General features: G+C 39.7%; 1 protein-coding gene across 5 annotated transcripts in view; it reads left to right on the top strand.

Moving 5' to 3' along the window:
• The first annotated feature begins 224 nt into the window (after positions 1–224).
• The window catches only part of JAK2 (Janus kinase 2), a 115,591-nt gene continuing 89,925 nt past the window's right edge, over positions 225–25,890 (top strand). The window contains exons 1-5 of one of the 5 annotated variants that reach the window (XM_043890761.1): positions 225–366; positions 739–818; positions 21,454–21,489; positions 21,900–22,006; positions 24,860–24,948. The gene's annotated coding sequence lies outside the window, so the exon portion shown is untranslated. Of the gene's footprint in view, positions 425–738; positions 819–21,450; positions 21,490–21,899; positions 22,007–24,859; positions 24,949–25,890 lie in introns of all 5 variants that reach the window. The other 4 variants (XM_043890762.1, XM_043890763.1, XM_043890759.1 and 1 more) reach the window with 4 other exon arrangements.

Below are 25,890 nucleotides of genomic sequence, written 5' to 3'. Positions count from 1 at the left end.
CCCGGTTGCCCAAAGTGGGAGTGGTGTGGGTTGCAGGAAGGAGAGAGGAAGAGGAGCCGGAGCGGGCCGCAGCGGCCGACGCTAACGGCCTTCCTGAGCGCTGACAGGCTGGGCCCGCGTCCTGCTCGCTCCACAGCGCGCGCCGCCGCCTCGGCCCCTCGACCCCTTGGGGTCCGGACTTGGTGGCAGCGCGTCGGAGCGGAGGGCTTCTATTGCAGCGCAGGGAAAGGCCAAATCTTCGCCGCCGAGGGATGTGAGTGAGAGCCGAACCCGCACGGGAGGGCCCCCGAGGTCTCAGCCTGGGGTACACTCGGACCTTTGCCTGCTCCAGGGGCTTCGCAGACAGTGGCCAGCCGGAGGCACCGGGTAAGAGCCGTCCCCTCGGGCTTGGGGGCGCGTCCTCGTCGCCACATCCGTGCGGCGGGTGAGTGTTATTGCTGCCTGGGCTCCAGGTGGAGGGCAGCAGTTGTCTTTCTCCTCCTCTCCACCCCGCTCCGCCTCCCCCGCTGCTAGTGTCAGTAAACTTCCCGGCAAGAAGATCCTCATTTTTAGAAGGAAACCTCGGACGGAGTGTCTTGCTGTTGATAATTGCATCCTTATGTGCCTGATACTCCTCCTCGCCTTTACTTATTCCTCTTTAAAATTTTCTAGACATCTGAACAGCCTAGAAAAGAGCATCTATTTCCCCTGGATTTCTGCGGTAGTAACTATCGCTTTTTTTTTTTTTTTCCCTTTTAGGTTTCGGAAGCAGGCAAGGCAACAAGATGTGATCTGTTTCTCTTCTTCAGAAGAGGCCTTTCCATCCCCTTTCCCCGAAGGTGGGTAAGCGATCCTGACTGCAGTCCTTTTTCTCTGCAGTCCTCTTTCTCTGCAGCAAAGACGAGGGTGTTTTGAGGTGTGAGTCTGTGCGTAGGAAGATTGGAAGCGTGTGTCGACAGGCAGGGCTCGTTGTTGCTTACTTCTTTGAAAATGGCAGTGCTGAACTTTGAATGTTGCCCTGGGAGGGTAAATTTGCGCTTTATTGTTGTTCTTTAAGAAACAGTCGTTATTTATTTCTCTGCTGATTGTACATTGTTTTTCTTTGCAGAGAAAACGTCATCCAATACTCTTTCTCCTCAAGCAGCAGAAGATTCTTAATCTTTGAGGGAGAAACATTTTCAAGTAATAAGAGATACCTATTGAGAGGACACGTTAGCTGCTCTTGCTGGGGTTTCTGCTACCGCATAGAATGCTTCCTGGACAGTTTTATCTGCTTAAGTTTGCTGTGTCGGTTGAATTTACCCATTTTGCTTTCCGGTGGTTATTAATCTGTCCGGAGGAACTCCTTTTCTCTGAATGAAAGGATAGAGGCAGCTGAGTATGTCATAGGGGGAGGAGAAATGTGGAGAAGGAAACTGCAAGTGGGAATAAGCGATGACGATTGGTTTTGGTTTCATAATAGGTTTGTACAAGTTGGGCTACTGCAGGTATTCTGATGGAACACCCAGAGGATATTAAGATGAATAATCAACCTTTTTCCTCCCTTTCCCTTCCCCCTTTACCATTTTGGGTATGAGAATCCCTTGCTCCTGTGTGCATATATCTTTTAATATGTAACATATCTGCAAACTGGATGTGTCCAGCATTTGCCTTAACATGTATTTACCGGTACAGGAAAACTACAGTACTTGCTGACTAGATAAGCATACAATGCTTATTTCTTTCTCTGAGTATAGGAAGGGAACATGGTTTTTTTCTCTATTTCAACTGGCTGTTTCTGAAAGATGAGATGCTTTTTAGACCAAATAGGGACGGACATTAACTTTGGGGTCAGATCTGGGTTTGAATTCTGGTGTTCCTGCCTTTTAATAGTGTTAATTTAAAATCTCTTTGAGCCTCACTCTCTTATAAGATTGTTGTGGAGATTGAATAAAATTACTCATGCAAAGTAGTACATTGCTTGGCCACTGTGAAAGTCATGGCTATTGTCCTGACCGGGTAGGCAAAGAAAGGATGTTAGAAAAGGGCAGGATGATTGCATAAGGTGATCTGCCAGTGACTGGTGTTTCTTCCTTTTTAGTCTAAGGAGAAAAAGGACTTTCATATCTTGAACTGGTTGAGGGGTCTTAGAGCCTTTTTATGGAAAGGTTTGACCCTTCTCTCTCCTCATGAATGCACTACCCCCTGCATTTGTGCTGCCACTACCTACTGTTGTGCTGCCCTCTTATGGTTAACCGGGCTAATAAGAATTTTCTTTTGCTCCTCTCCCCTTTTTTTCCCCTTTTCTTTTCTTTTCTATTTAGCCCCCTTCCCTTTGCTCCCAGTTTCTCAAATTGTGTGCTGGGGTGCCCCAGGGTGCCACTGAACTCAGGCTTGAACTGATAATTTGAGGTAGTTCACAGTTTCAACATTAGATTGACACATTCCTTTCTACAATGTCATGTTTTCACATAGCTGTATTTTTAAAGGTTGCTCTGATAAAAAGCAACTACTGTAGGAAATAGAATACTGGAATGTGATGTTGTCCAGTTTGATTCCAAGTTTGAGAGTTTGTACAGAGCCCAACAAACACTAAATTATAAGGACATTAATACTTAAGTGGTTTGACACCACCCCCATGTAAGTATTTCTTTTGGTCTGGGGGTGCTATGAAAAAATTACTACGTCTAAGGATTCCCTAAATGGAGAAAGTTTGGAAGCCTTTGCCTTAGTTTTTGGTTGGCTTCTGATTTAAAGAAAAAAAATTAATGGAAAAACTGCATTTTTAAATGTTGTTCACTAATTGATGGCCTTCACCAGCAAAGTTATTGATACAGTTATTAATACAAAGTTAGTGCCAGCTGATCACAGCTTAGGCTGTTTACTTTCCTATTTAATATCTTTATAGCTACTATCTAGTTCCTTTATTTTACAGTGATCCTATTGCTTGTCATTCTGATTACTTTCTGGTTTCTCTAGTACTGGTTTTCTATTAGTATTTTTGACCATCTCCTTAAACTTAACTTTGCCCCAAATGAAAATCATCTTTTTATGCCCCTTTGTAATTTCCTGCCCTCTGTTGGCCATACAGACTTTAAATTAGACATAATCTTTAAACTGCCTCTCGTTTATCTCACATACTAATCCATTCACCATGTCCTATTCATATTTATTTTGTCATCCATACCTCTGCTTCTCCCACTTTTACTACCTGAATCCCAGGACTCATCCTCAGCCTAGAATATTGGAAGTCATATCAACCCCTTTGAATCCAGCATCTCTTCCTTCTACAAATACCACTCTGATACTCCTTTTTGTGGTACTCTCTTGCTCCCAAATCCTCAGTGGCCTCCCACATGCCACCTATTATGTTGAACTTCTTTTTCCTGGCTTTCAAAATATTCTGTCATCAGTCCCTGCCCTGTTTATTCAGTTTTGTCTAAGGACCTTCAGCAAGCATCCTCTGCTCTAGTATTGCAAGCTGTGTCTCATACTTCCTAGTAACAGGTAAGCTTATTCTGTTTTTTAACTTTCACATGTTTTCCATCCTTCTTCCAGTAAGTCCGGTTCTACATCCTATTGCATGAGTCACTAGGTGTGGAATAACTGAGCAGAGCCTCAGTCTCCTCATCTGAAAACTGAGAATTGTACTTTTTCTGTAAGCTCGTAGTGAAAATTACATGATACGTGAAAAACCCTCAGGAATAGGGCCTGGCACATTAAGGACTCCCAGACGTAAAGTAAACTCCTTTAACAATAAACTATTGTCATAATTATACAATGCTCTGAATATAATAAGCTATTATTATTAAAACAATTTATTACCACTACTACTAAGTTGAAAGTTCCACCTCATTCGTGAAAATGTTTCTCACTAACTCTTGCTTTTTTCCTCTCTACAGTTCTATAGTTCTTTTAGTCTTAGCATATCATCATATAGTTTAATTATATATTATACTTTGGTTGTTTGATAATTATTTCTCTGTTAGCCACATCTTTTCAAGTTGATTGTGTATGAGAAACAAAATTTAGATTAAACCCACACACATACAAACCCACAATGCTGAGTACATGGGGAACATTCAAGAAATGCTGTGTATTAAAAAGGAATTTTAGGCCATTACCAGACAAATATTTATTCATATCTACAACATAAAGGTACTTTGCTATATATCCAAAAGAGATGCAGAAAAATGTAAAGCAGGTTCCTTTCCTTGAGGACTTATAATGTAATAGGGGAGATAGGCAAATAATAAAAGTTATAAATCTCTGATACCATATAAGGTTGAAGTGAGCAGACAAAGATCCAGAGAAGAGGTAGAGTCAAAACTGGGCAGAATTTGATTTTACATAAGAGGAAGGAACTTGTATAGGAAGTAAAGGCAAAATACGCAGGCCAGGCTCAGAGAACAGTACATAACAAGTTGACTGAAGTGAAGGTTTGAGTGGGAGAGTAGTAAGAAATCAGGTGAAAATGTTTGGGATTAGATGGATGGATGTCTTTAAGTGCAGGGTTAGAAGAATGTACTTTGATTCATAGGTAATAGACAAGTTTTAAAGGTTTCACAGTGAGAAAGAACTTGCTTAAAAAAAGGTATTTTAAGAAAATCACAGTGGCACCAGAGCTGGGTAGAGTATGAGTTGGAAAGAGAAGTGATAGACCTAGGAAAATCATCTAGGCCTGAGGTAGTGAGAATTTGAATTTAGTAAAAATAAGACTGGAGAGATGTCACGCGAGATTTTGTTCTGGACTGGATAAGAAAGGAAGATGTAATGCGGGGAAGGAGAGGAGTAATCAGAGATGACTGAAGTTTTGATCCGCAGTGACGAGAAATTAGAGTGTTGAGAACATGTGCATTAGGAACATGTGCATTAGGAAACCTAGAGAGGTTTAAAAATATGGCCAAAGACACTCATTTAGTTGGTGACAAAAAAAAAGAACAAGGATTTAATTAATGACTGTACTGACAGAAATAGGTATGAAATATTAGCTAGTTGATGGGGTACAGACATCTGGTCTTGTAGCTTGGATTTGTTGAGTTTGACGTGACAGTGAGATAAGCAAGTGCAAACAGATCACCAGAGAGTGGGACAATGTGAATAGAACTTAGTAAAGAAATTTAAGGCTGAAATTGTTGTGCTTAGAGAGAAAAGCAGGGGATGTGAGATTGAGCCTTGGGAACTGCACATACTTGGAGAGTGAGTGAAAGAAGAGGAATTGGCCAAGGCAACAAAGACAGAGCAGTTAATATGAGAGGCAAGTGAGTGGGAAGGTTAAGAAGGTGGGAGTGGTTATCAAGTTGATCATGGTTGATCACTGCCAAAAAGTGAGAAGACTCAGAATTGAAAAAGGTCTTATAAATGTTTACTGGTGTTTTTATTAATATAAAACCTAGAAAAGCAGAAGAAAGAAGAAAATTGCTTATGGTTTTCCCGTGCAGAAGTAACCACTGCTAATATTTTGTTCTCTCTAGTGTAACAGACAACCTCTGAATTTGATTTTTGGTTGATTGATGGAGACTTTTTTTCAAAGCTCTCCATCCCTGGGACTAATGATGAGAATTTTAGACATAGTAAAGACCAGAAGGTATTTTTTGAAAGAATGTTTGTCATTTATCTGTGTCCTCTCATATCGTACTACATAGGCGCCCGTGTTTCTTATGGGCATTATTCCTGCATTTGTATTATCTGAATGAGTGGACATTAAGTGGTTAGCATTAAGATATTTAGTGGTCTGTCAGGGTAGACAAATGACTGTTGGTGCAGTTGTTTTGGTAAGATCTGAATAAAATGCTGCTGCTGCGTCGCTTCAGGCATGCCCGACCCTGTGTGACCCCATAGATGGCAGCCCACAGGTTCCCCCATCCCTGGGATTCTCCAGGCAAGAACACTGGAGTGGGTTGCCATTTCCTTCTCCAATGCATGAAAGTGAAAAGTGAAAGTGAAGTCGCTTAGTTGTGTCCGACTCTTAGTGACCCCATGGACTACAGCCTACCAGGCTCCTCCATCCATGGGATTTTCCAGGCAAGAGTTCTGGAGTGGGTTGCCATGATAAGGATATTAATTGCTAAAAGAAAAGAGAAATTCTTACAGATAACTTAGAATACTGAAGGTAGCATATTTTAGGACTATTCAGATTAGGAGAATTGGAAAAGGTAAAAGGAAGTGTTATCTGTTTTTGAAAACTGTATGATAGAGCTACTCTGGAGGTGACTGAGGTAGAGATAGTCTATGGGCTATTTGTTTTGCTTGAATGCATATTTTTATCTTCCCAAGAACACTCTTCTGCCTTCTTTGTTGATATCAGTCCTCGAGAATGGGGCATTCATTATTGATTACTAAATTATTTTAGTTTAATTCTGATCATGAAATATAATTCCACTAGGTAATATTTTTATAATATAAAAGGTAGTATAATGTGAGAAAGTATACTGTTTTGGAAATCAAGATCAAAGACTGAGCGCTGTTAATATGGTGTGTGACTTTGAGCAAATCACATAATCAAGTGAGTCTTGTTTTTTCCTCATTTAGAAAATGAAGGAGTTTTTAAAAAAATTAAGTTTAAGAGATAAATGGTTTAAATGTTTGTAACAAAAAAACAGCAGCCCTTTGCCTCTACCCGCTTCTCCCCCCATCTCTTATTCATGTTCATCAGGAAACCACTTACAAACCTTACAAGGGTGTCTTCTGGTACTTACCTCTATTTTCTAAATAACACAACCTACCATCAATAGACCCTCTCCTCCAATTCTGTATCTGTGTCTATACTCTGCCCTTTCCCCCCTTTACAATGTATGTGCTGTTCAGTGTCCCATGTAAGGCTTCTTCATCTGTTTGGGTAGAGGAACCCATCCCCTTTTACCTTCAAGGACTTTACCATTGTATTTCTTTCTCTTTGTCTTGCATTCTCCATTTTTCCTCTACTGGATCATTTCCATTAGTATGTATTTTTGTTGCTATTGCTTTATGACAAACCCATCCGAAAACTTAGTGAAATAAAATAGCTGCTTTATTAGACTCAGATGTTTTGAGTCAGTACTTAAGATCAGGCACATCAGGGATGGCTTGTTCCTCCTCTTCAGTGTCTAGGACATCAGTTGGGAAGAGCTGCTGGCGGGGGTAATGTGAAGGCAGAGGACAAGAATCATCTGGAGGTATCTTCACTCACATGACTGGCTGTTTGACTTGAGATCTCAGCTCAGGCTCTTCACTGGAGCACGTACCAATACATGTGGCTTGGACTTCGTTAAAACATCAGGGGCTCAGGATACTTGGCTGTCTTACATGATGAGTCAGGGTTTAAAAGTGAGTGTTTCAGTGAACATGGCGAAGGTAGGGTGAAGAATAGACTCTGTTAATCATGTTATTGAACTAGGTTCACTTGCCTGATGTGCAGCAAGACACATGCTGAGATAGTAAGTTCGCAGCAGAGAAAATGTTTACTCACAGGTCACAGCTAAGTGAGGAAACCAGAGAACAAATCTCAAATTTGTCTCCCTAAAGGCGAAGGTTTTGAGATATTTAAGGGATAAAGGAGCAGGGTGGTCTGAAGCATGGGGAAGGGTGATTGGATGCAGGCAAAAGGTATAGTGATTGAAGTTCTCCACGGAACTGAACTACATGCTTCTTCACGGGGTGCATGTTCAGAAATTGGTGGCATTAGCATGATCTGAGGGTGGAGTTTTTAGCCTTCTGATATAAAAAGGTGATGCATTGGATACTTAGGTAGGCGTAGTTGAATTAGACTGGTGGTCTCAGCTGGTTTGAGCTTGTCAAGATCTAGCTCTGAGTTCCTGAAAAACAACTTAAGCAACCATTATTATAGTGATTCATACATCAAAGGTGTTATCTATGAGAAAGCTATTGGGAGTTTAGATATATTGCTTGGCTAGTGACTGTTAGCTATATGGATTCTTAAAAAAATTTACTTAGTTATTTTCGACTGTGCTGGGTCTTTGTTGCTTTGTACAGGCTTTCTCTAGTTTCATTGAGTGGGGGCTGCTCTCCAGTTGCAGTGTAAGGGTTTCTCATTGCCCTGGCTTCTCTTGTTGCAGAGCATGGGCTCTAGTGCACGTAGGCTTCAGTAATTGTGGAATGTGGGCTCCGTAGTTGTGGCTTATGGGCTCTGGAGCATGGGCTCAGTAGCTGTGATGCACAGGCTTAGCCGCCCCACCGCATGTGGAATTTTCCCGAACCAGGGATTGAACCCATGTCCCTTACACGGAAAGGCAGATTCTTAACCACTGGACCACCAGGGAAGTCCTTGAGTTTACTTTTGTGTATGGTATTATGATGTGTTCTCATTTCATCATGTAAATTTCATCATACATGTAAAACATGTAGCTGTCTAGTTTTCCCAGACCACTTATCGAAGAAACTGTCTTTTCTCCATTGTGTATTCTTGCCTCCTTTGTCATTGATTAGGTGACAGTAAGTGTGTGTCACCTGGTAGATATTTCATCAGTGTCCATTTTATGCTGTGCACTGCATGTATTCCTGGAGAGGGAAATGGCAACCCACTCCAGTATTCTTGCCTGGAAAATCCCATGGACAGAGGAGCCTGGCAGGCTACTACAGTCTGTGGGGTCACAAAGAGTTGGACACGACTAAGTGACTAAACCACTGCATATGTTATTAAGGATAAGTCAGTGAACATCATCTTTAATATCGTGGTAGTCTCTCGACTAAGTATACTAAGGATCCAGATGTAAAGAGAAGTATAACGTGGCAGTGAAATAAAGGCATATACTCATTGCAGAGATTGTCTCTTAGGAACAGTTACAGTAACTGTCAAGTAATTTTTAGATTTTGTTATGCCTTTTAAGAGTTTCCTTTTTAAAAAAAATTTTTTTTTCGAACATGCTTCCTTGTGGTCAGTTTTTATAAATGTTCCATATGTGCTCGAAAAATATATTTTAGGTGGAAAGTTGTAATATATTTGTCATTTTTATAGTGGATTGTCTCTTATCAGTTTATGGAGCTCTTTGTGTATTAGAGATATTCTTTGATAAATGAATTGCAAATATTTCCCTCAGTCTGTTTGTCTTTTGATTTTGTTTATGGCCCTCTTTCTCTAGAGAAATCGAAAATTTAATATAATGGATCTTTTTCTTTATTGTGGAGGTAGAAAACTTAAATGACTAAAGTGTCATCAATGAATATAAAGGGTCTTGTTATGGAATATAGTAGGGAGAAGTGGAGATTATGGGGAACTGGGGAATGCCTGTCCTGCCTAAGGCATTGAAATTGAAGTGAGAATAAGAAAACTACTTTATTAGTCAAGGAAAATAGGGACTCAGACACTGAATTTGTGTGACTTGTTAAATTGATTTTGAGTTTTCCATTTGGTGTAAGAAAATTTTTCCATTCCTTCTCTCAAAGATTCTTCCAGTATTTTTATTGTTTTGTTTTTTACATTAAAAATTTAATTCATATATAATTTATTATTTATTTATTTTTGGTCACACTGGATTTCCATTGCTATGCATGGACTTTGTCTAGTTCCAGTGAACAGCGAAATCCCATGGACAGAGAAGCCTGGCAGGTTATAGTCACAGGGTCACAAAGAGTTGGACACAACTTAGCGACTAAACAACAATATAGTTATAGCATATTTTCTCCAGTTGTACTGCCAGTTATGCCAGTGCTTTTTATAAAAACTAAATATCCTTTTCTATTGCATAGCAATGTCATCAGATTACACTATATATTTAGATTTATTTCTGGATGCTCTTTTGGTTCCCTGATCTGTGTAGGGTATACCAGTACTATTTTGGCCAGAGTTGTTTTATATATTCTTTTCCATTATGGTTTATCACACTGTATTCAGTATAATTCCGTGTGCTATACATTAGGACCTTGTTTTTTATCCATTCTGTTTGTAATATTTTACATCTACCATCCCCAAACTCTTAGTCCATCACTCTGTTTTCACTCCTCCCTGTTGGCAACCATACTTTTGTTCTCTGTATCTATTAGTCTGTTTTGTAGTTGGTTCATTTGAGCTGTATTTTAGGTTCAACATGTGATACCATATGCTATTGATATTTGTCTTTCTCTTCCTGGCTTACTTCACTTAGCATGCTAATCTCTAGTTTTATCCATGTTGCTGCAAGTGGCATTATTTAGTTCTTTTTTTTTTTTTTTTTTAATTTATTTAATTTATTTATTTGGCTGTTCCCAGCCTTAGCTGCAGCATGTGGGATCAAGTTCCCTGACCAGGGATTGAACCCTGGCCCCCTGCATTGGGAGCACAGAGTCTTAGCCTCTAGACCACCAGGGAAGTCCCTATTTAGTTCTTTTTTATGGCTGAGTAGTATTCCATTGTATATATGTACCTTGCTTCTTTATCCATTCATCTTTTGATGGGCAGTTAGGTTGTTTCCATGTTTTGGCTGTTGTGAACAGTGCTGCTGTGAACATAGGGGTGCATGTACTTTTAAAAAATAAATATGGAACTTTTAATCATTTTTTTAATTATTTAGTTATTTTTGACTGTTCTGGGTCTTTGTTGCTGTGCGCAGGCTTTCTCAAGTTGCAGCGAGCAGTGGCTGCTCTCTAGTTGTGGTGTGCAAGCTTCTCATTGCAGTGGCTTCTCTCGTTGTGGAGCATGGACTGTGGAGTGCTCAAGCTTCAGGCGTAGTGGCTTGCGGGCCCTAGAGAGAGGGCTGGGTAATTGTGGCACATAGGCTTAGTTGCTCCACAGCATTTGGGATCCTCCTGGACTAGGAATTGAAGCAGGGTCCCCTGCTTTGCTAGGCAGATTATGACCACTGGACCACCATGGAGGCCTCTGCATTTACTTTTTTGAATTATAGTTTTGTCTGGGTATAATGCCAGGAGTGGAATTGCTGGGTTATAGGATAATTCTGTTTTTAGTTTTCTGAGGAACTGTCATACTGTTTTCCATAGTGGCTGTGCCAGCTTGCTTTCCCACCAACAGTGTAGGAGGGTTCCCTTTTCTCCAGCTCCTCTCTAGCATTTGTTATTTGTAGACTTTTTAATGATGGCCATTCTGACTGGTGTGAGGTGGTACCTCATTGTAGTTTTTATTTGCATTTCTGTAATAATTAGTGATGTTGAGCATCTCTTCATGTGCCTACTGGTCATCTGTGGAATATACACATTTTTATTTGATGGGATTCTTGTTACTGTTAAGATAGTGTTAAGTTATTGTTAAGATACTGTTCCTCTTCATTAATTCAGAGAAAGGGTTATTTTATCCTATTACAGCATTTATAAGTGTATTTCAAATAAAGAGTCTATAAATGCACAAGTAAAGAAATGTCAGTAAATAGCCAGTGACTTTTTGTACCATCTTGGTTTAATCCCTTGGTTCATGGGCTTCCCTGGTGACTCACTGGTAGGGAACCCACCTGCCAATGCAGGAGACATGGGCTTGATCCCTGGTCCTGGAAGATCTCCTGGAGAAGAGAATGGCAATCCACTTAAGTATTCTTGCCTGGGAAATCCCATGGACAGAGAAGCCTGGCAGGCTACCATCCATGAGTTCCCAAAAGAATCAGACATTACTTAGCAACTGAATGACAACATCAGTTTCACAGAGGATCTTTTTCTCTAGTAAACACTTGCAAGTTTTGGATAATGTAAGTATATAGCAGTTCCCCTCCCTCAACCAAATTACTTTGGTTTTAAAGCATTAAAACCCCTTCTGTTTACAAAATTTAGCCTGAGGCTTTAGACTAAATGTGCCACTACATGTGGAGATCCTTACTCTTGATCAGTGATGCTTTTAAGGAAAACTTTTGATTAAAAGGGGAAAATGTGAAATAAAGAAGAAACCTCAGCTAAAATTGAGACAGGCCTGTATGGGGATCTCTCAGGCCCTGCCATGCACCTACCCAGGTAAACTGAAAATTGTATGCTTCCGTTATTGACACGAAGGAAGCTTCCCAGGTGGTGCAGTTGGTAAAGAATCCACCTTCTAAGTGAAGGAGATGCAAGAGATATGGGCTCGATTCCTGGGTTGGGAAGATCTTCTGGAGAAGGAAATGACAACCCACTCCAGTATTCTTGCCTGGAAAATTCCATGGACAGAGAAGCTTGGCAAGCTATAGTCCATGAGGTCGCAAAGAGCTGGACACAACTAAGCACGCACACTATTATTTATACCATTATAACTCCAAAGACATAACCTATTTTAATGTAACCAATGACCTTAAACTAGCTTTCATTTACCAAAATTTAATCCTGTTGAATAGATCATGTGAATTTGAAAAGCATTTTGGGTTATATTCTGTGATATTTCTTTGATTACTGCAAGTGCTTGTTTGTTTTTAAGCAAATAGAACTCTTTTTACAAGCAAATTTTAGCAATACTATCTGAAGGTAGAAAAGAAAACAAAACCCACATGTCTACAACACCTATATACACATGAACACGCAGACAGATGCAAACAGGAACTGTTTGATTTAAAATTTTAGCCATATAGTGATACAAACCCAGAAGAATAATAGATGCAAAATGTATTTGCATCCTGTAAGGGTCTTTTTAGTGCTGTTTTTGGAGTCAGTTTATTTTTTAGAAGCTTCTGCATGCCAATCAAAAATGCTTTTTATTGTCTCACAAGAGGTTTGGAATCCTCTCTTTCGGTGGACTTATTTAAAACAAATGTTTCCCCTTTGAATGGGAAGGGTCACTTACCTAACAAAAGGAAACAGAAAGCAAGTTTTCTCCTAGGAGTTTTGTAGTCTATGTTACCAAAATCTACCAAAAATCTAGGGTAGTTGTTATTTAACACTTTTCTTCTAAATATTTACTTGCTCAAGTTAACTTCAAAACAGTAATTAGGATTATAGCATTTGAATCTTCACAGGGTCCAATTTTAAAGGGGTAGGTTTTTGCAGAGGAAGAAATAGGCATGGAGGTGGGACCTGAGCACAAAATAGCTGCTGGGATGTAGTTTGAGACTAATGGGTGATCAGGGAAGACACACGATGGCTCTTGAGACAAAGAAGTTGGGGGAGGGTGAGGTGTAGGAAGCTTCAGAAGCCATTTTGTTCTTTTTTAGTTTTTGTTGTTGTTTTTGTTGTTTCATCCAATTTAGAAATGTTATCTTACAAAGTGGAAATTTTAGAGTTTTGTGTACATTTGGATTAGTTTTGTTTAATTATAGAACTGTAGTCCTCCACTTTAATCTTAAGCAAAACAAGTTTGGGGAGATTGAAAATTCCCCATACAGCCCATTGTAATTCTGATTACTTGTAGTTTGTTCAGGTCACTTAGTTAAAAGTGCACATGCTGGGGTCCCTGGTTTTTAAACATGAAACTGTCCAGAGTCCTGAAAGGCGGGCTCTGTCTGCTTAGAGCATTTAAGTGACCAGAATCTGCCCCCCTCCAAAACCCCTCACTACTACACACTGTAGAAAGCAACTGAGTGCTCTCCAAAGTCAGAGCCTCAAACCTGAAAGGACCAAACCTCTCCAGATGCTGAGTAAAGTCAGAAAGCTCAAAGTGCAGAAGGAACGGAGCTTGGAACCTAAGAGGACACTTACTTAGCAAACTTCGATGCATGAAACAGGGCTCTCAAAGCCAATGCACTGGGACAACCCAGAGGGATCAGATGGGGAGGGAGGTGGGATGGGGGGTTTGGGACAGGGGGACACATGTACACCAGTGGCTGATTTAGGTCAATGTATGCCAGAAACCACCACAGTATTGTAAAGTAGTTAGTCTCCAATTAAAATAAATTAATTAGTTAAAAAAAAAAAAGCTGGCAATAGCTCATTGAAGTGATGAGCACAAGGGCCTTGGTGTTGGTACCTTGCTTGATTCCAGGATTCAGTGTCTCAGGGTTCACCTGCTTTGGGTCCCACTTCTGACACCAAAAATGTCAGCTTTAGTAATACATTTGCCATTTATTTTACCAGCAAAGTTGGTTTATTTGGAAAGAGCCAAAGAGATTGCAGTTTTGGAAATGCAAGCTATGGTGAACCATGGGCAAATTTAGAGAACAAAGAGGGGGAACTTACTTTTATAAGGAAAAAGGGGAAACTTGGAGGGGCCCTTAACCAAAGAGTCCATTGGCAGAAGCTGGGAATTCAGGGTATGGTGGATTCTCATTGGTGGGCATCTATAGTCTGATTGGCTGAGCTGTCATGGAGCAGAGAGAAGTTTTCTTCTTCCCCCTGGTTAATAAAGCAGAGGCACCTTCCTGTCAGAAATGTAGGCATGTCTTTTCCTGCTTGGAGCAATGGATGATGCATAGTAGTGCCTGAGAGGTCCTGCTGCAGGCTGTCCCTACTCCGAATTTAGCTGAGATTTCTTTGGTTAATTACACACTTTATGTAATAGTCTTCGCCCCTTCATGGATCACAGCCTTGTCCTGGCAAAGGGGTTTGCTTGCTTCAGTGAAGCTATGAGCCATGCCATACAGGGCCACCCAAGGTGGGCGGTCATAGTGAAGAGTTCTGACAAAACATGTCCCTCCTCCCACTGGAGGAGGGAATAGCAAACCACTCCAGTATTCTTGCCGTGACAACCTTATGAACAGTGTGAAAAGGCAAAAGAAGACACGACACTGGAAGATGAGCCTCCCAGGTCGGAAGGTGTCCAATATGCTACTGGAGAAGAGTGGAGGGCAATTACTGATAGCGCCAAAAAAAATGAAGTGGCCAGGCCAAAGCGGAAATGACTCTCAGTTGTGGATGTGTCTGGTGATGAGAGTAAAGTGCGATGCTATAAAGAACAATATTGTGTAGGACTTGGAATGTTAGGTCCATGAATCAAGGTAAATCAGACGTGATCAAACAGGAGATGGCAAGAGTGAATGTTAACCTCTTAGGAATCAGTGAACTAAAATGGACAGGAATGGGTGAATTTAATTCAGCTAGCCATTATATCTACTACTGTGGGCAGGAATTCCTTAGAAGAAATGGAGTGTCCCTCATAGTGAACAAAGGAGTCCAAAATGCAGTATTTGAATGCAGTCTCAAAAATGACAGAATGATCTTGGTTCATTTCCAAGGCAAACCATTCATCATCACAGTAATCCAAGTCTGTGTTCTAACCATCGGTGCCAAAAAAGCTGAAGTTGAACAGTTCTCTGAAGACGTACAACACCTTCTAGAACTAACACCAAAAAAGATGTCCTTTTCATCATAGGGGACTGGAATGCAAAAGTCAAGAGATACCTGGAGTAACAGGCAAGTTTGACCTAGGAGTACACAATGAAGCAGGGCAAAGGCTAACAGAGTTTTGCCAAGAGAATGCACTGGTCATAGCAAATGCCCTCTTCCAACAACACAGGAGAAGACTACACATGGACTTTACCAATGGTCAATACTGAAATCCTATTGATTATATTCTTTCTAACTGACTATACATGCAGCAAAATCAAGACCTGGAGCTGACTATGGCTCAGATCATGAGCTCTTTACTGTAAAATTCAGGCTTAAATTGAAGAAAGTAGAGAAAACCACTAGGCCATTCAGGTATGACCTAAGTCAAATCCCTTATAATTATATAGTAGAGGTGATGAACAGATTCAAGGGATTAGACCTGGTAGACAGAGTACTTTATAGACAAGGTTCATAACATTGTACAGGAGGCAGTGACCAAAACCATTGCAAAGAAAAAGAAACGCAAGAAGGCAAAGTGGTTGTCTGAGGAGGCCTTACAGATAACCTGAGGAAAGAAGAGAAATGAATGGCACAGGTGAAAGGGAAAGATATACCCAACTGTATGTAGAGCTCCAGAGAATAGCAAGGAGAGATAAGAAAGCCTTCTTAAGTGAACAGTGCAAAAAAGTAGAGGATAACAATAGAATGGGGCAGACTAGAGATCTCTTCAAGAAAATTGGAGCTATCACAGGACTATTTCATGCAAGGTTGGTCATGATAAAGGACAGAAATGGTAAGGACCTAGTGAAGCAGAAGAGATTAAGAAGACATGGTAAGAATACATAGAAGAACTGTACAGAAAGATCATTATGGCCTGGATAACCATGATGGTGTGGCCACTCACCTAGAGCTAGACATCCTGGAGTGTGAGGTCAAGTGGGCCTTAGGTAACATTACTACAGACAAAGCTAGTGGAGGTGATGGAATTCCAGCTGAGCTATTTAAAATCTTTTAGGATTATCTTCTATGTATATGAGACTATACTTGGTTTGAGGCTTCCCAGGTGACATGAGTGGTAAAGAACCCGCCTGCCAGTGCAGGTTAGACGTAACAGACACGAGTTTAATCCCTGGGTTGGAAAGATCCCCTGAAGGAGGGCACGGCAGCCCACTCTAGTATTCTTGCCTGGAGAGTCCCATGGTCAGAGGAGCCTGGTAGACTGCTGTCCGTGGAGTTGCACAGAGTTGGACATGACCGAAGTGACTTAGCATGCATGCATATGCTCGGTTTACATAAATGTTTACTTTTCTCTAAGTCAACTGCATAGAGCTCTTTACCAATTAATTATCAATTAATTAGCAATTACCAGTTAATTAGCAATACCATCTGGAGGTGGAAAAATATATCTATAATGTACATACATAGATAAAATATGCAGACAGGCACAGAGATCTCGGAGCTCTATTCCAGAACTTTGGCCATGAATCGAGTACAATACAAAACTCACTAATTTATACATAATTGTGTCTCTTGTGGAACAAGTTAAAGATACCTACCTTTAAAGCTTTTTGTTAATGTTTATGAAGAATAAAGATTTGTGTTTGTCTTTGACAAGTAACCTTAAGAAGGCTATGTTCTACAGTTTGGGCACGAGAACGCTTTTAGCAGTTTATATTTTTTAAAAAGCCTCTTTCTGTCTTTAGTCTCAGGTGAGCCTGGGCATTTTTTTATACACCTTTTGGGATATTTACTTTCAAAGATACAGTAAAGTTTACATCTTAAGGGACAGAGAAAGGATGCAGGTTTTCTCTTGGCAGTTTTGGAGTACATTTGCCTATTACCAGAACTTTAGGGCAATTACTATTTATAGGGCATGATATGACCTCTGTCTAATTCACTGTAGGGGAGAAAGCCTCTAATATCATTCCTGTCATGCCTTGAATATTGGCCTGTAGCTGAGTCATTACCTGGTTATTTGCAGGAGGTCCTAGGACAGGTTCTGGCCATATCTATGAGAGGTGGCGTTTAGTCCAGGGCCCCCTAGATCCAGATGATCTTCTGGTGGGTCAAGGGTAGAGAGCCGGGGACAAGAGGTGTGTAAGAGGGAGAAGAAAGGGGGTTTATGTCAGATTTGATTTTTAATTTTGTTCTGAGTTTAATTTCTGTTCTTTTATCTCATTAAAGGAATAATTAAGGCTAATCATTATATTTCTTCATATTCACTTTTAACTTTGGTCTTCCCATATGAACCAATAATACAGTTGCTTAAGATGAGAAAATTGAGAAGTTTTTTCCAGTTTGAAGGATCCATTGTCTGAGCATTGAGGAGTAGGATCTTCTTAATAGTGACTTACACCATAAATAAGCATTTTTATGACTTAACTATGGATGCATGAGGTGTTCTCAAAGAGAGTATAAAGAATTAGCTCTCACAGTATCCAAAAAGATATCACAAAGATAGTCTAAGAAAGGAAAGTCCTTTGTTGCATAGGTGGTAAGAATTGTGTGCTGAAAACTGTGTTTCTGATATTCCCAAGAATATAAGACACCTCTGATTACAGATCCACTAATCTGTGACAGTAGGCAGGTGTTACTGGAATGGGACTTTGCCAGCATTAATAAAACAACAAAGGTTGAGATGACAGAGTCCCCTGTGGACTGGGGCCCCTTGTGACCAATTACCCTGAGGGCTTACACTGCTGGACAGATTGCTGCTTGTGACTTCATGTCTCAGCACCCCAGTGTATTTGACTGGTCACTGGGTTTACCCTGACAAGTGTACTTTTTAGATGGTAGTGATCAGAGAGAATAGTTTCACTGCGCACAAAGCCAAGCTTTCAGGATGTAGAACAAGGTGAAATGGAAATCCTCATACTCATCTGATGAGAACTGAACTCACTAGTTTGTGAAAGCTGGTTCAAACAGCAGGCTTATAGGGCTTATGCCTGTGTTCTACCCTGTGGATTCTCCTCCTTAGTACAAATGATACAACAGAGCCACACACACACAATAGTGCCCCCATCTCTGGGAGGAAAAGGATCAATAAAAACCAGGAGTGCTAAAATTAAATTTATAATAGTTGCTATGCCAAAGAAACTTGTTACACAAATAGCTTCTTCTGTTAGTGTAAATTTAGAAAAAGGGCTATCATCACTTTTGCTTTCACTGGACCCCTATGGACAAAGATCCAGAAGGCTGACAGTAAGAATCCTTCCCTGCTGACAGCTCTTGCCAGAGGTTCTTGGACAGCAGCAGCAGTCCTGGGAACAGGCAGTTTTCCAGCAAAGGAAGATCCTGCTGATTATAGCAAAACTGTTGGGGAAGGTAAATTTCCCCTCTTTGTCACTTGGTTCTTTTGGCTGGCCTAATAATCAAATTGACTGAAGACAGATTAACAGCAGAAAAACAAATTTTATTTCATACATACAGAAGTCCATAGATATAAGACCTAAGAAGTGACCAAATCAGGCTGTTGATATACTCTTTTAAACAAAGAAACATTTGTGAAGTTTTGATACAACAAAGGGCTTTGGGCTTAGGGTAGCAAATTAATGAAGTAACTAAGTTTATATAGCTTTCTCAACCTTGAATTCTCTGTTTCTGGTGATAAGGATTCCTTCTAGCCTCCCAGTATAGGGGCTATTCCTTCACATGGGAGATTTATTTCACACTTTAAAGAAACATAGGTGGGTCAGAATGGCATATTTTGAGGTGGCGTATTTTGCCTCAAATCCTGTAATAGGTAAGGAGAAATCAAATAGCCCTCTTTTCTTATGCTTACTAATGTTTCAGATTCATTATTCTTTCTTGAGGTTTTTTTTTTTTTTCCTTTAAAAACACTTGTCAGTATCTATTCAGTTCAGTTCAGTTCAGTCGCTCAGTCGTGTCCCACTCTTTGCGACCCCATGAATCGCAGCACGCCAGGCCTCCCTGTCCATCACCAACTCCCGGAGTTTACTCAAACTCATGTCCATGGAGTCGCTGATGCCATCCAGCCGTCTCATCCTCTGTCGCCCCCTTCTCCTCCTGCCCCCAGTCCCTCCCAGCATCAGGGTCTTTTCCAATGAGTCAGTTCTTCGCATGAGGTGGCCAAAGTATTGGAGTTTCAGCTTCAGCATCAGTCCTTCCAATGAAAACCCAGGACTGATCTCCTTTAGGATGGACTGGTTGGATCTCCTTGCAGTCCAAGGTACTCTCAAGAGTCTTCTCCAACACCACAGTTCAGAAGCATCAATTCTTTGGCACTCAGCTTTCTTCACAGTCCAACTCTCACATCCATACATGACCACTGGAAAAACCATAGCCTTGACTAGACGGACCTTTGTTGGCAAAGTAACGTCTTTGCTTTTTAACATGCTGTCTAGGCTGGTCATAGCTTGCCTTCCAAGGAGTAAGCATCTTTTAATTTCCTGGCTGCAGTCACCATCTGCAGTGATTTTGGAGCCCAGAAAAATAAAGTCAGCCACTGTTTCCACTGTTTCCCCATCTATTACCATTTACCTATAATTTATCAGTTTTGGTGCTTACTGTATCTTAAGTACTTTCTGTCAGAATTCTCTTCTCATTAAAATGTATATTTTAATAGTTCTTTTAGTCAGAATATGTATGTAGTTTATCTTCATATAGCTTTGAAATGTCTGAGAATACCTTTTATCACTCTTGAAAAATAGTTTTCTTGATTGTTTTCCAGGCCCCTTAACTGTCTTTTGAATTTTTTTGGTCTTTATCATGCTGCTTTCTGGTTGAATGTCTTAGTACTACCTTCCCGTTTACTACTTCTCTCTATATCTGTTTCTGAGTAATCATTGTCTGACATATTCTGCTGGAATTATTTTCTTTTATAGCTGTTTGTTCTTTTCATGAATGTTAATCTTTCTTTTGTTTCTTTGATCATGACTAATAATTATTGTAAAGTTTCTATCAGACCATATCATTCCTTTCTTTGGTCTCAGGCACTGGTATTTATAGAATTCCCTATGTTACTGTAACTTGCAGCCAGGGTGAGAACAATTGTTTTATTTATTTGTTTATTTTTTCATTTATTTTCACTAGTTGGAGGCCAATCACTCTACAATATTGTAGTGGCTCCTGTCATACATTGACATGAATCAGCCATGGATTTACACGTATTCCCCATCCCAGTCCCCCCTCCCACCTCCCTCTCTACCCGATCCCTCTGGGTCTTCCCAGTGCACCAGGCCCGAGCACTTGTCTCATGCACCCAACCTGGGCTGGTGATCTGTTTCACCATAGATAATATACATGTTTCGATGCTGTTCTCTCGAAACATCCCACCCTCGCCTTCTCCCACAGAGTCCAAAAGTCTGTTCTGTACATCTGTGTCTCTTTTTCTGTTTTGCATATAGGGTTATCATTACCATCTGAGAACAATTGTTTTAAATTATTTCAAGATGATGTACAGTGATTGTATCATTATTTTAAAGATGAAGGAAGTCAAAGAAGAATCAAGGTGAACAGTGTGATAAGACTAGATAAAGGAGGGGAACTGGGACTAGTAGTTCTTAAAGTAGATTATAAATTAAATATTTAAGTATATTCAATGAAAAGTTTATAAAGGTACGTTTCATAAATTCTTACAAGGCTTTTTTTTCCCTTGCAGATTAATTCAAACTGGGTCTATATAGTTGAGGTTGATCAGATATTTTAGATCTACAATTGTAGTAGTACTGAATACCTTAAAAATATCCTGTTTGGGATTTTTTATAATTTATTTATTTTTGGTTGTGTTAGGTCTTCATTGCTGCCTGTGGGCTTTCTCTGCGGAGAGTGGGGGCTACTCTCTAGTTGCAGATGTGGGCTTCTCATTGTGGAGCAGAGGCTCTAGGCACATGGGCTTCAGTACTTGCAGCACTCTAGCTTGGTAGTTGTAACCTGTGGGCTCTTGAGCAGGGGCTTGGTATTTGTGGTACACAGGCTTGGTTGCCCTGTGGCATATGGGATTTTTCCAGATCAGGGATCAAACTGCATTCACAGGTAGATTCTTAACCGCTGGACCACCAGGGAAGCCCAGCAGCTATCCTTTTTCTTTTTTGCTCTTCACTTTTAAGAGTACCCGTGCCACCATGATTTTCTTATTTCCTAATTACTTTCATAATTTTTTTTTCCCCTAGATGTTTCATTTATATTAGTTTAAAAAGTCAGATCACACAGAAGCACTAATAATGTAGGACAATCCAGTTACAGTGAAAAACTCTGCGCTTCCAACTTTAACCCTTTTCTCCAGAGGGAGACAGTTTTAACTGTTAACTTCTGGTAGTTCAGTCTCTGTTTTACCTGTACCACCATGTTCCTCCTCTTCTCTTCAGATTACAGGTGTCACTATTTTATTTCTTATATTGGCTGTCATTGTAACCTACGGTAATATATTTGTAACTTTATTTCTCGTTCCAGCAGCCATTGGCATTATTTGTTGATTTCTCAGTTTCTAAGGTTAGTGCGTCTGTCCCAAGCTTTGCTTTAGCTTCCCTGCCTGCTTTCACCTCTCAGCCTCTGGTATTTTATGTTCAGACTAACATTTATGTTCTGTTCAGTACCCATAGTTAACACAACAATGTTTATGTTACACTGAGGATTGTTTATTACAGAGACTGGAAATATGCTGTAATTTCATCTCCTTTCTTATAAAGTTTTCTCCCACTGGAATTGCCTTTTTTTCCTTTCACTGTTTTCCTTTATCATGTCCACTCTGGGTGTTTTGTTTTGTTTTGAACTAATCATAGCAAGCAGTCTAACACTCTTTTCTGAAATCTTCCTTCTAGAGCTCCTCTGCTCGTATCTGCTCTTAGTGTGCCTCAGGCCTGCCGTTGAACTTTCTTTAACTTTACTTTATTACTTTCCAGGTTTAGATCTATTTTTCTGGACCTGATATCATACTCTTTTTGGATTTACTCTTCTGGTGTGGTGTCTTACATCTTAAGAAAATAACTTCTTCAATGTTGCTTTTGAGGTAAACTTTGCATTTTTGAATGTTTGGGAACGCCTATATTCTTTTGGGTAATAGTCCTGAGTTGAAAACCATGCTTGAGATTAGAGAACTCAAAATAATGAAACCAAATGAAAAGAAAAAGCCATCCTTAACCCTTCGGATTCTTTCCCTATAGGTGGTCTTTACTTCTTAATTACCAAATTCAGCAGATTTTTTTTCCTTCTGTTTCTTATTTTACCTCTTCATGATGTTTGATAATTCTTCTCATAGATAATTCTTCTCTTCTGTTTTTTTCCTAAAGGAAACCGTATTTTTATTAAAATATATACACTAATTATTATACAGTTAACTCTAGTTTTCTTCTATTTCTGGTCATTTATTTTCAAGATCTTTGCTACATTCTCCTTTATGCCCTCCATCCATGATGTTTCTGGATAGCACTTAAATGTTGTGACCTCAAGGATTTGATCTATCATCTTCTCTTCCTACCTCATACCTTATATCTGGACATCATATATGTCTATGGCTATAGCTACCTTTATGTGTACTGACTATGAAATCTGTCACAAAAGCACATTATGTTCCCCTTAGCCTGCATAAATCTAGCTGCCTTTAGAATGTCTCAGTATGTATATATCATAGGTAACTCAGTTCATTTTATGCCAAATTGAATTAATCATTCTTCCCAAACTATCCTTGTATTCCATATATTCTATTCTGTGAATTATAATACTGGATACCCAACCTCTCAAACCCCAAATTAAGAAATCATTCTTAACTACTCATGTATCAAGCCAGTTACTACAAATATTCCTTTTAATTATCTTATAGGTGCTTCTGACTGTAAATATCTAAAATTCATTTCTTCTTTCTTACTCTTTTTATCTATCTTGGCGCTTTGTATATACCTAGTCACTCAGCCAGCTCAGATTGAGGAAGGATTCCTCCCTTTCCCTTATGCACATTTGGTGGTTGAGCTAGGTTTATGCATAGCCCAGTCATTTCACTGTATGTATTCTGTTAAATGTTTTGAAACAATATATGTATTGTTTCATATCTGAGAACTTTTTAGAACAATAATTACTGAGAAGTAGATCCAAATTCTTATTCGCTGATCATTTCTGTTGAAAACATGATGTTCCTATTACCATTTCTGACAAGAAGTTCAGGCTGCACTGTCTTTGCCCTTGTGCAGTTTATGTTGTGTAATTGTCTTGGCTGTCCCCACACTTGGATGTTTGCTTATTGTTTAGGGAGGTATTGCATTAGACGTAATTGATCAAAGGTGAAGTGAAAAGTATGTTTGGATAGCCAAATATATGGTAGAAATGGACAAACTAGTAGAAATACGAAGAGATGAAGACAACAAAAGTTTACTTGTTTTGATGCTAAACATGTATCTGGGGTAATTATTTTAACATTTCTATTTTTCCTAAAAATACATATATTTAAAAAATTTTTATTGGTACGTAATTCAAATGCCATATGATTCACTCCTAGCCATACAGTTTCATTTTAAATTAAAGAGGCAAAATGAGAATCTGTATGAGCATGAATAGTGAGAAGTTGTATTTAGATATTATTCCCAGCGCCTTTAATAATAACTTTTGTACTTTTCTCAAACTATTCTCAATGAACTTTTTAGGTTCAGCAGTTGAGGGTATGGAGAAGGCAATGGCACCCTACTCCAGTACTCTTGCCTGGAAAATCCCATGGACGGAGGAGCCTGGAAGGTTGCAGTCCATGGGATCGCTAAGAGTCGGACACGACTGAGCGACTTCACTTTCACTCTTCACTTTCATGCATTGGAGAAGGAAATGGCAACCCACTCCAGTGTTCTTGCCTGAAGAATCCCAGGGACAGGGGAGCCTGGTGGGCTTCTGTCTATGGGGTATCACAGAGTCAGACACGACTGAAGCGACTTAGCAGCAGCAGCAGCAGCAGTTGAGGGTAAGGGATTATGGAGAAAATAACCGTTTGTCTTCTAGAATGGTCTTATGGACCACGTACACAAGGGAAAGGAAAGGATTTTCTGTGTTATAGATTTTCTGATCATAACTTTTTGCTTACAAGTTTGTAATTTTGAACTAAGAAACTACATGAGATCCAACAGGCTTTCTATGCTGTGCCTCAGCAATTTCTTTTGCTTCTGTTAAAGCAAAAGAAATTCTTTTGCTTCTTTTGAAACTGCTAAAATCAGACCTCAGATTTGAAGCTGGTGAGAGAATGCCTTTTTGAACATATTTCTTTTAAAAAATAAGCATACTTTTCTGTGAAATCCTTTTGACTTAATCCTTTACAATCTTGCAGATAACATATCTTCTTGACTTGGTTTGAATGCAAATAGCATTTATTGTAAATGCAAGATAGGAAAGCCCTGAAAGGGCAGAAATTCAAAGGAAAGATTAACTTATTTACTAAAATGTTTTAGATTGTAGGAAGAGTTGAAATCTGGAGAAGGACATCAGTTTTCATTTGACTTGGCTGCAGATAACTGGAATATAGAAATAATCTCTTTCGTGACCCCATGGACTGTAGCCTGCCAGGCTTCTCTGTCCATGGAATTTCCCAGGCAATAATACTGGAGTGGGTTGCCATTTCCTACTCCAGGGGATCTTCCTGACACAGGGATTGAACCTGCATTTCCTGCATTGGCAGGAGGATTCTTTACCACTGAACCACCAGGGAAGCCTTGCAAATAGTATTGGATTTATTGTTTCTCTCTGTTGGACTTAGTGACTCCCTGGTTGTCAAGAAACTAGTTACCTGCTATCTTTCTGTTCTTCCAAACTTTGCATTGATTTCCATCCTCATGGTTGCCTTGTGGTTGCAAGAGAGTCATTGTATAGCTTCACTACTGTGTCTTCATTCCAGGTATCCTGAAGGAGGAAGTAGCAAGGAAAAAAACGTGCACTTTATAGCTAAATTACCAAGGAGTGGACTTGTTGGATCATGGTGTGAATGTATGTATAACTTTGTAAGAAAGCGCTGAACATTATTTTTGCAAAGTATTTGTTCGATTTTACATTCCCACCAGCAATGAGAGTTCCAATTTCTCTACAATTTTTTAAACATTTGGTATTATATTTTCCATTTTAAAGGGTGTGTCAAGGTATCTTATGGTTTTAATTTGTATTTCCCTAATGATTAGTGATATTCAGTAGTTATTCATAAGTGCTTTTGGACAATTTTGTATCTCCTTTTGTTGTTGTTCAGTCACTAAGTCATGTCCGACTCCTTGAGACCCCATGAACTGCAGCATGCCAGGCTTCCCAGTCCTTCACTATCTCCTGGGGTTTGCTCAAACTCATATCCATTGAGTCGGTGATGCCATCCAACCATCTAATTGTATGTCATACCCTTTTTCTCCTGCCCTCAGACTTTCCCAGCATCAGGGTCTTTTCCAATGATTTGACTCTTCACATCACGTGGCCAAAGTATTGGAGCTTCAGCATCAATTCTTCCAAAGCATATTCAGGGTTGTTTTCCTTTAGGATTGACTGGTTTGATCTCCTTGCAGTCCAAGAGACTCTAAAGAGTCTTCTCCAGCACCATAGTTCGATAGCATCAATTCTTCGACAGTCAGCCTTCTTTATAGTCCAGCTCTCCTGTCCATACATGATGACTGGAAAAACCGTATCTTTGACGCTACAGACCTTTGTTGGCAAAGTGATGTCTCTGCTTTTTAATACACTTGTCTAGGTTTGTCATAGCTTTTCTTTCAAGGAGCAAGTGTCTTTAATTTCATGACTGCAGTCACTGTCTGTAGTGATTTTTTTTTTAAGTGTGTTCAAATGTTGTCCCCCTCTTATTTTATTATTGAAAGATAAGTTTCTATTGTCATAAAGATGTTCTCCATTTCTCTGAAATGTTTGTTTGTTCCAGAAAAAGTTTATTCCTTATGC

Source organism: Cervus elaphus, chromosome 29, assembly GCF_910594005.1.
Source record: "Cervus elaphus chromosome 29, mCerEla1.1, whole genome shotgun sequence".
NCBI lineage: Eukaryota > Metazoa > Chordata > Mammalia > Artiodactyla > Cervidae > Cervus > Cervus elaphus.
The sequence above is the reverse complement of the archived record's forward strand: the minus strand, read 5'-3'. Positions and strand labels throughout refer to the sequence as shown.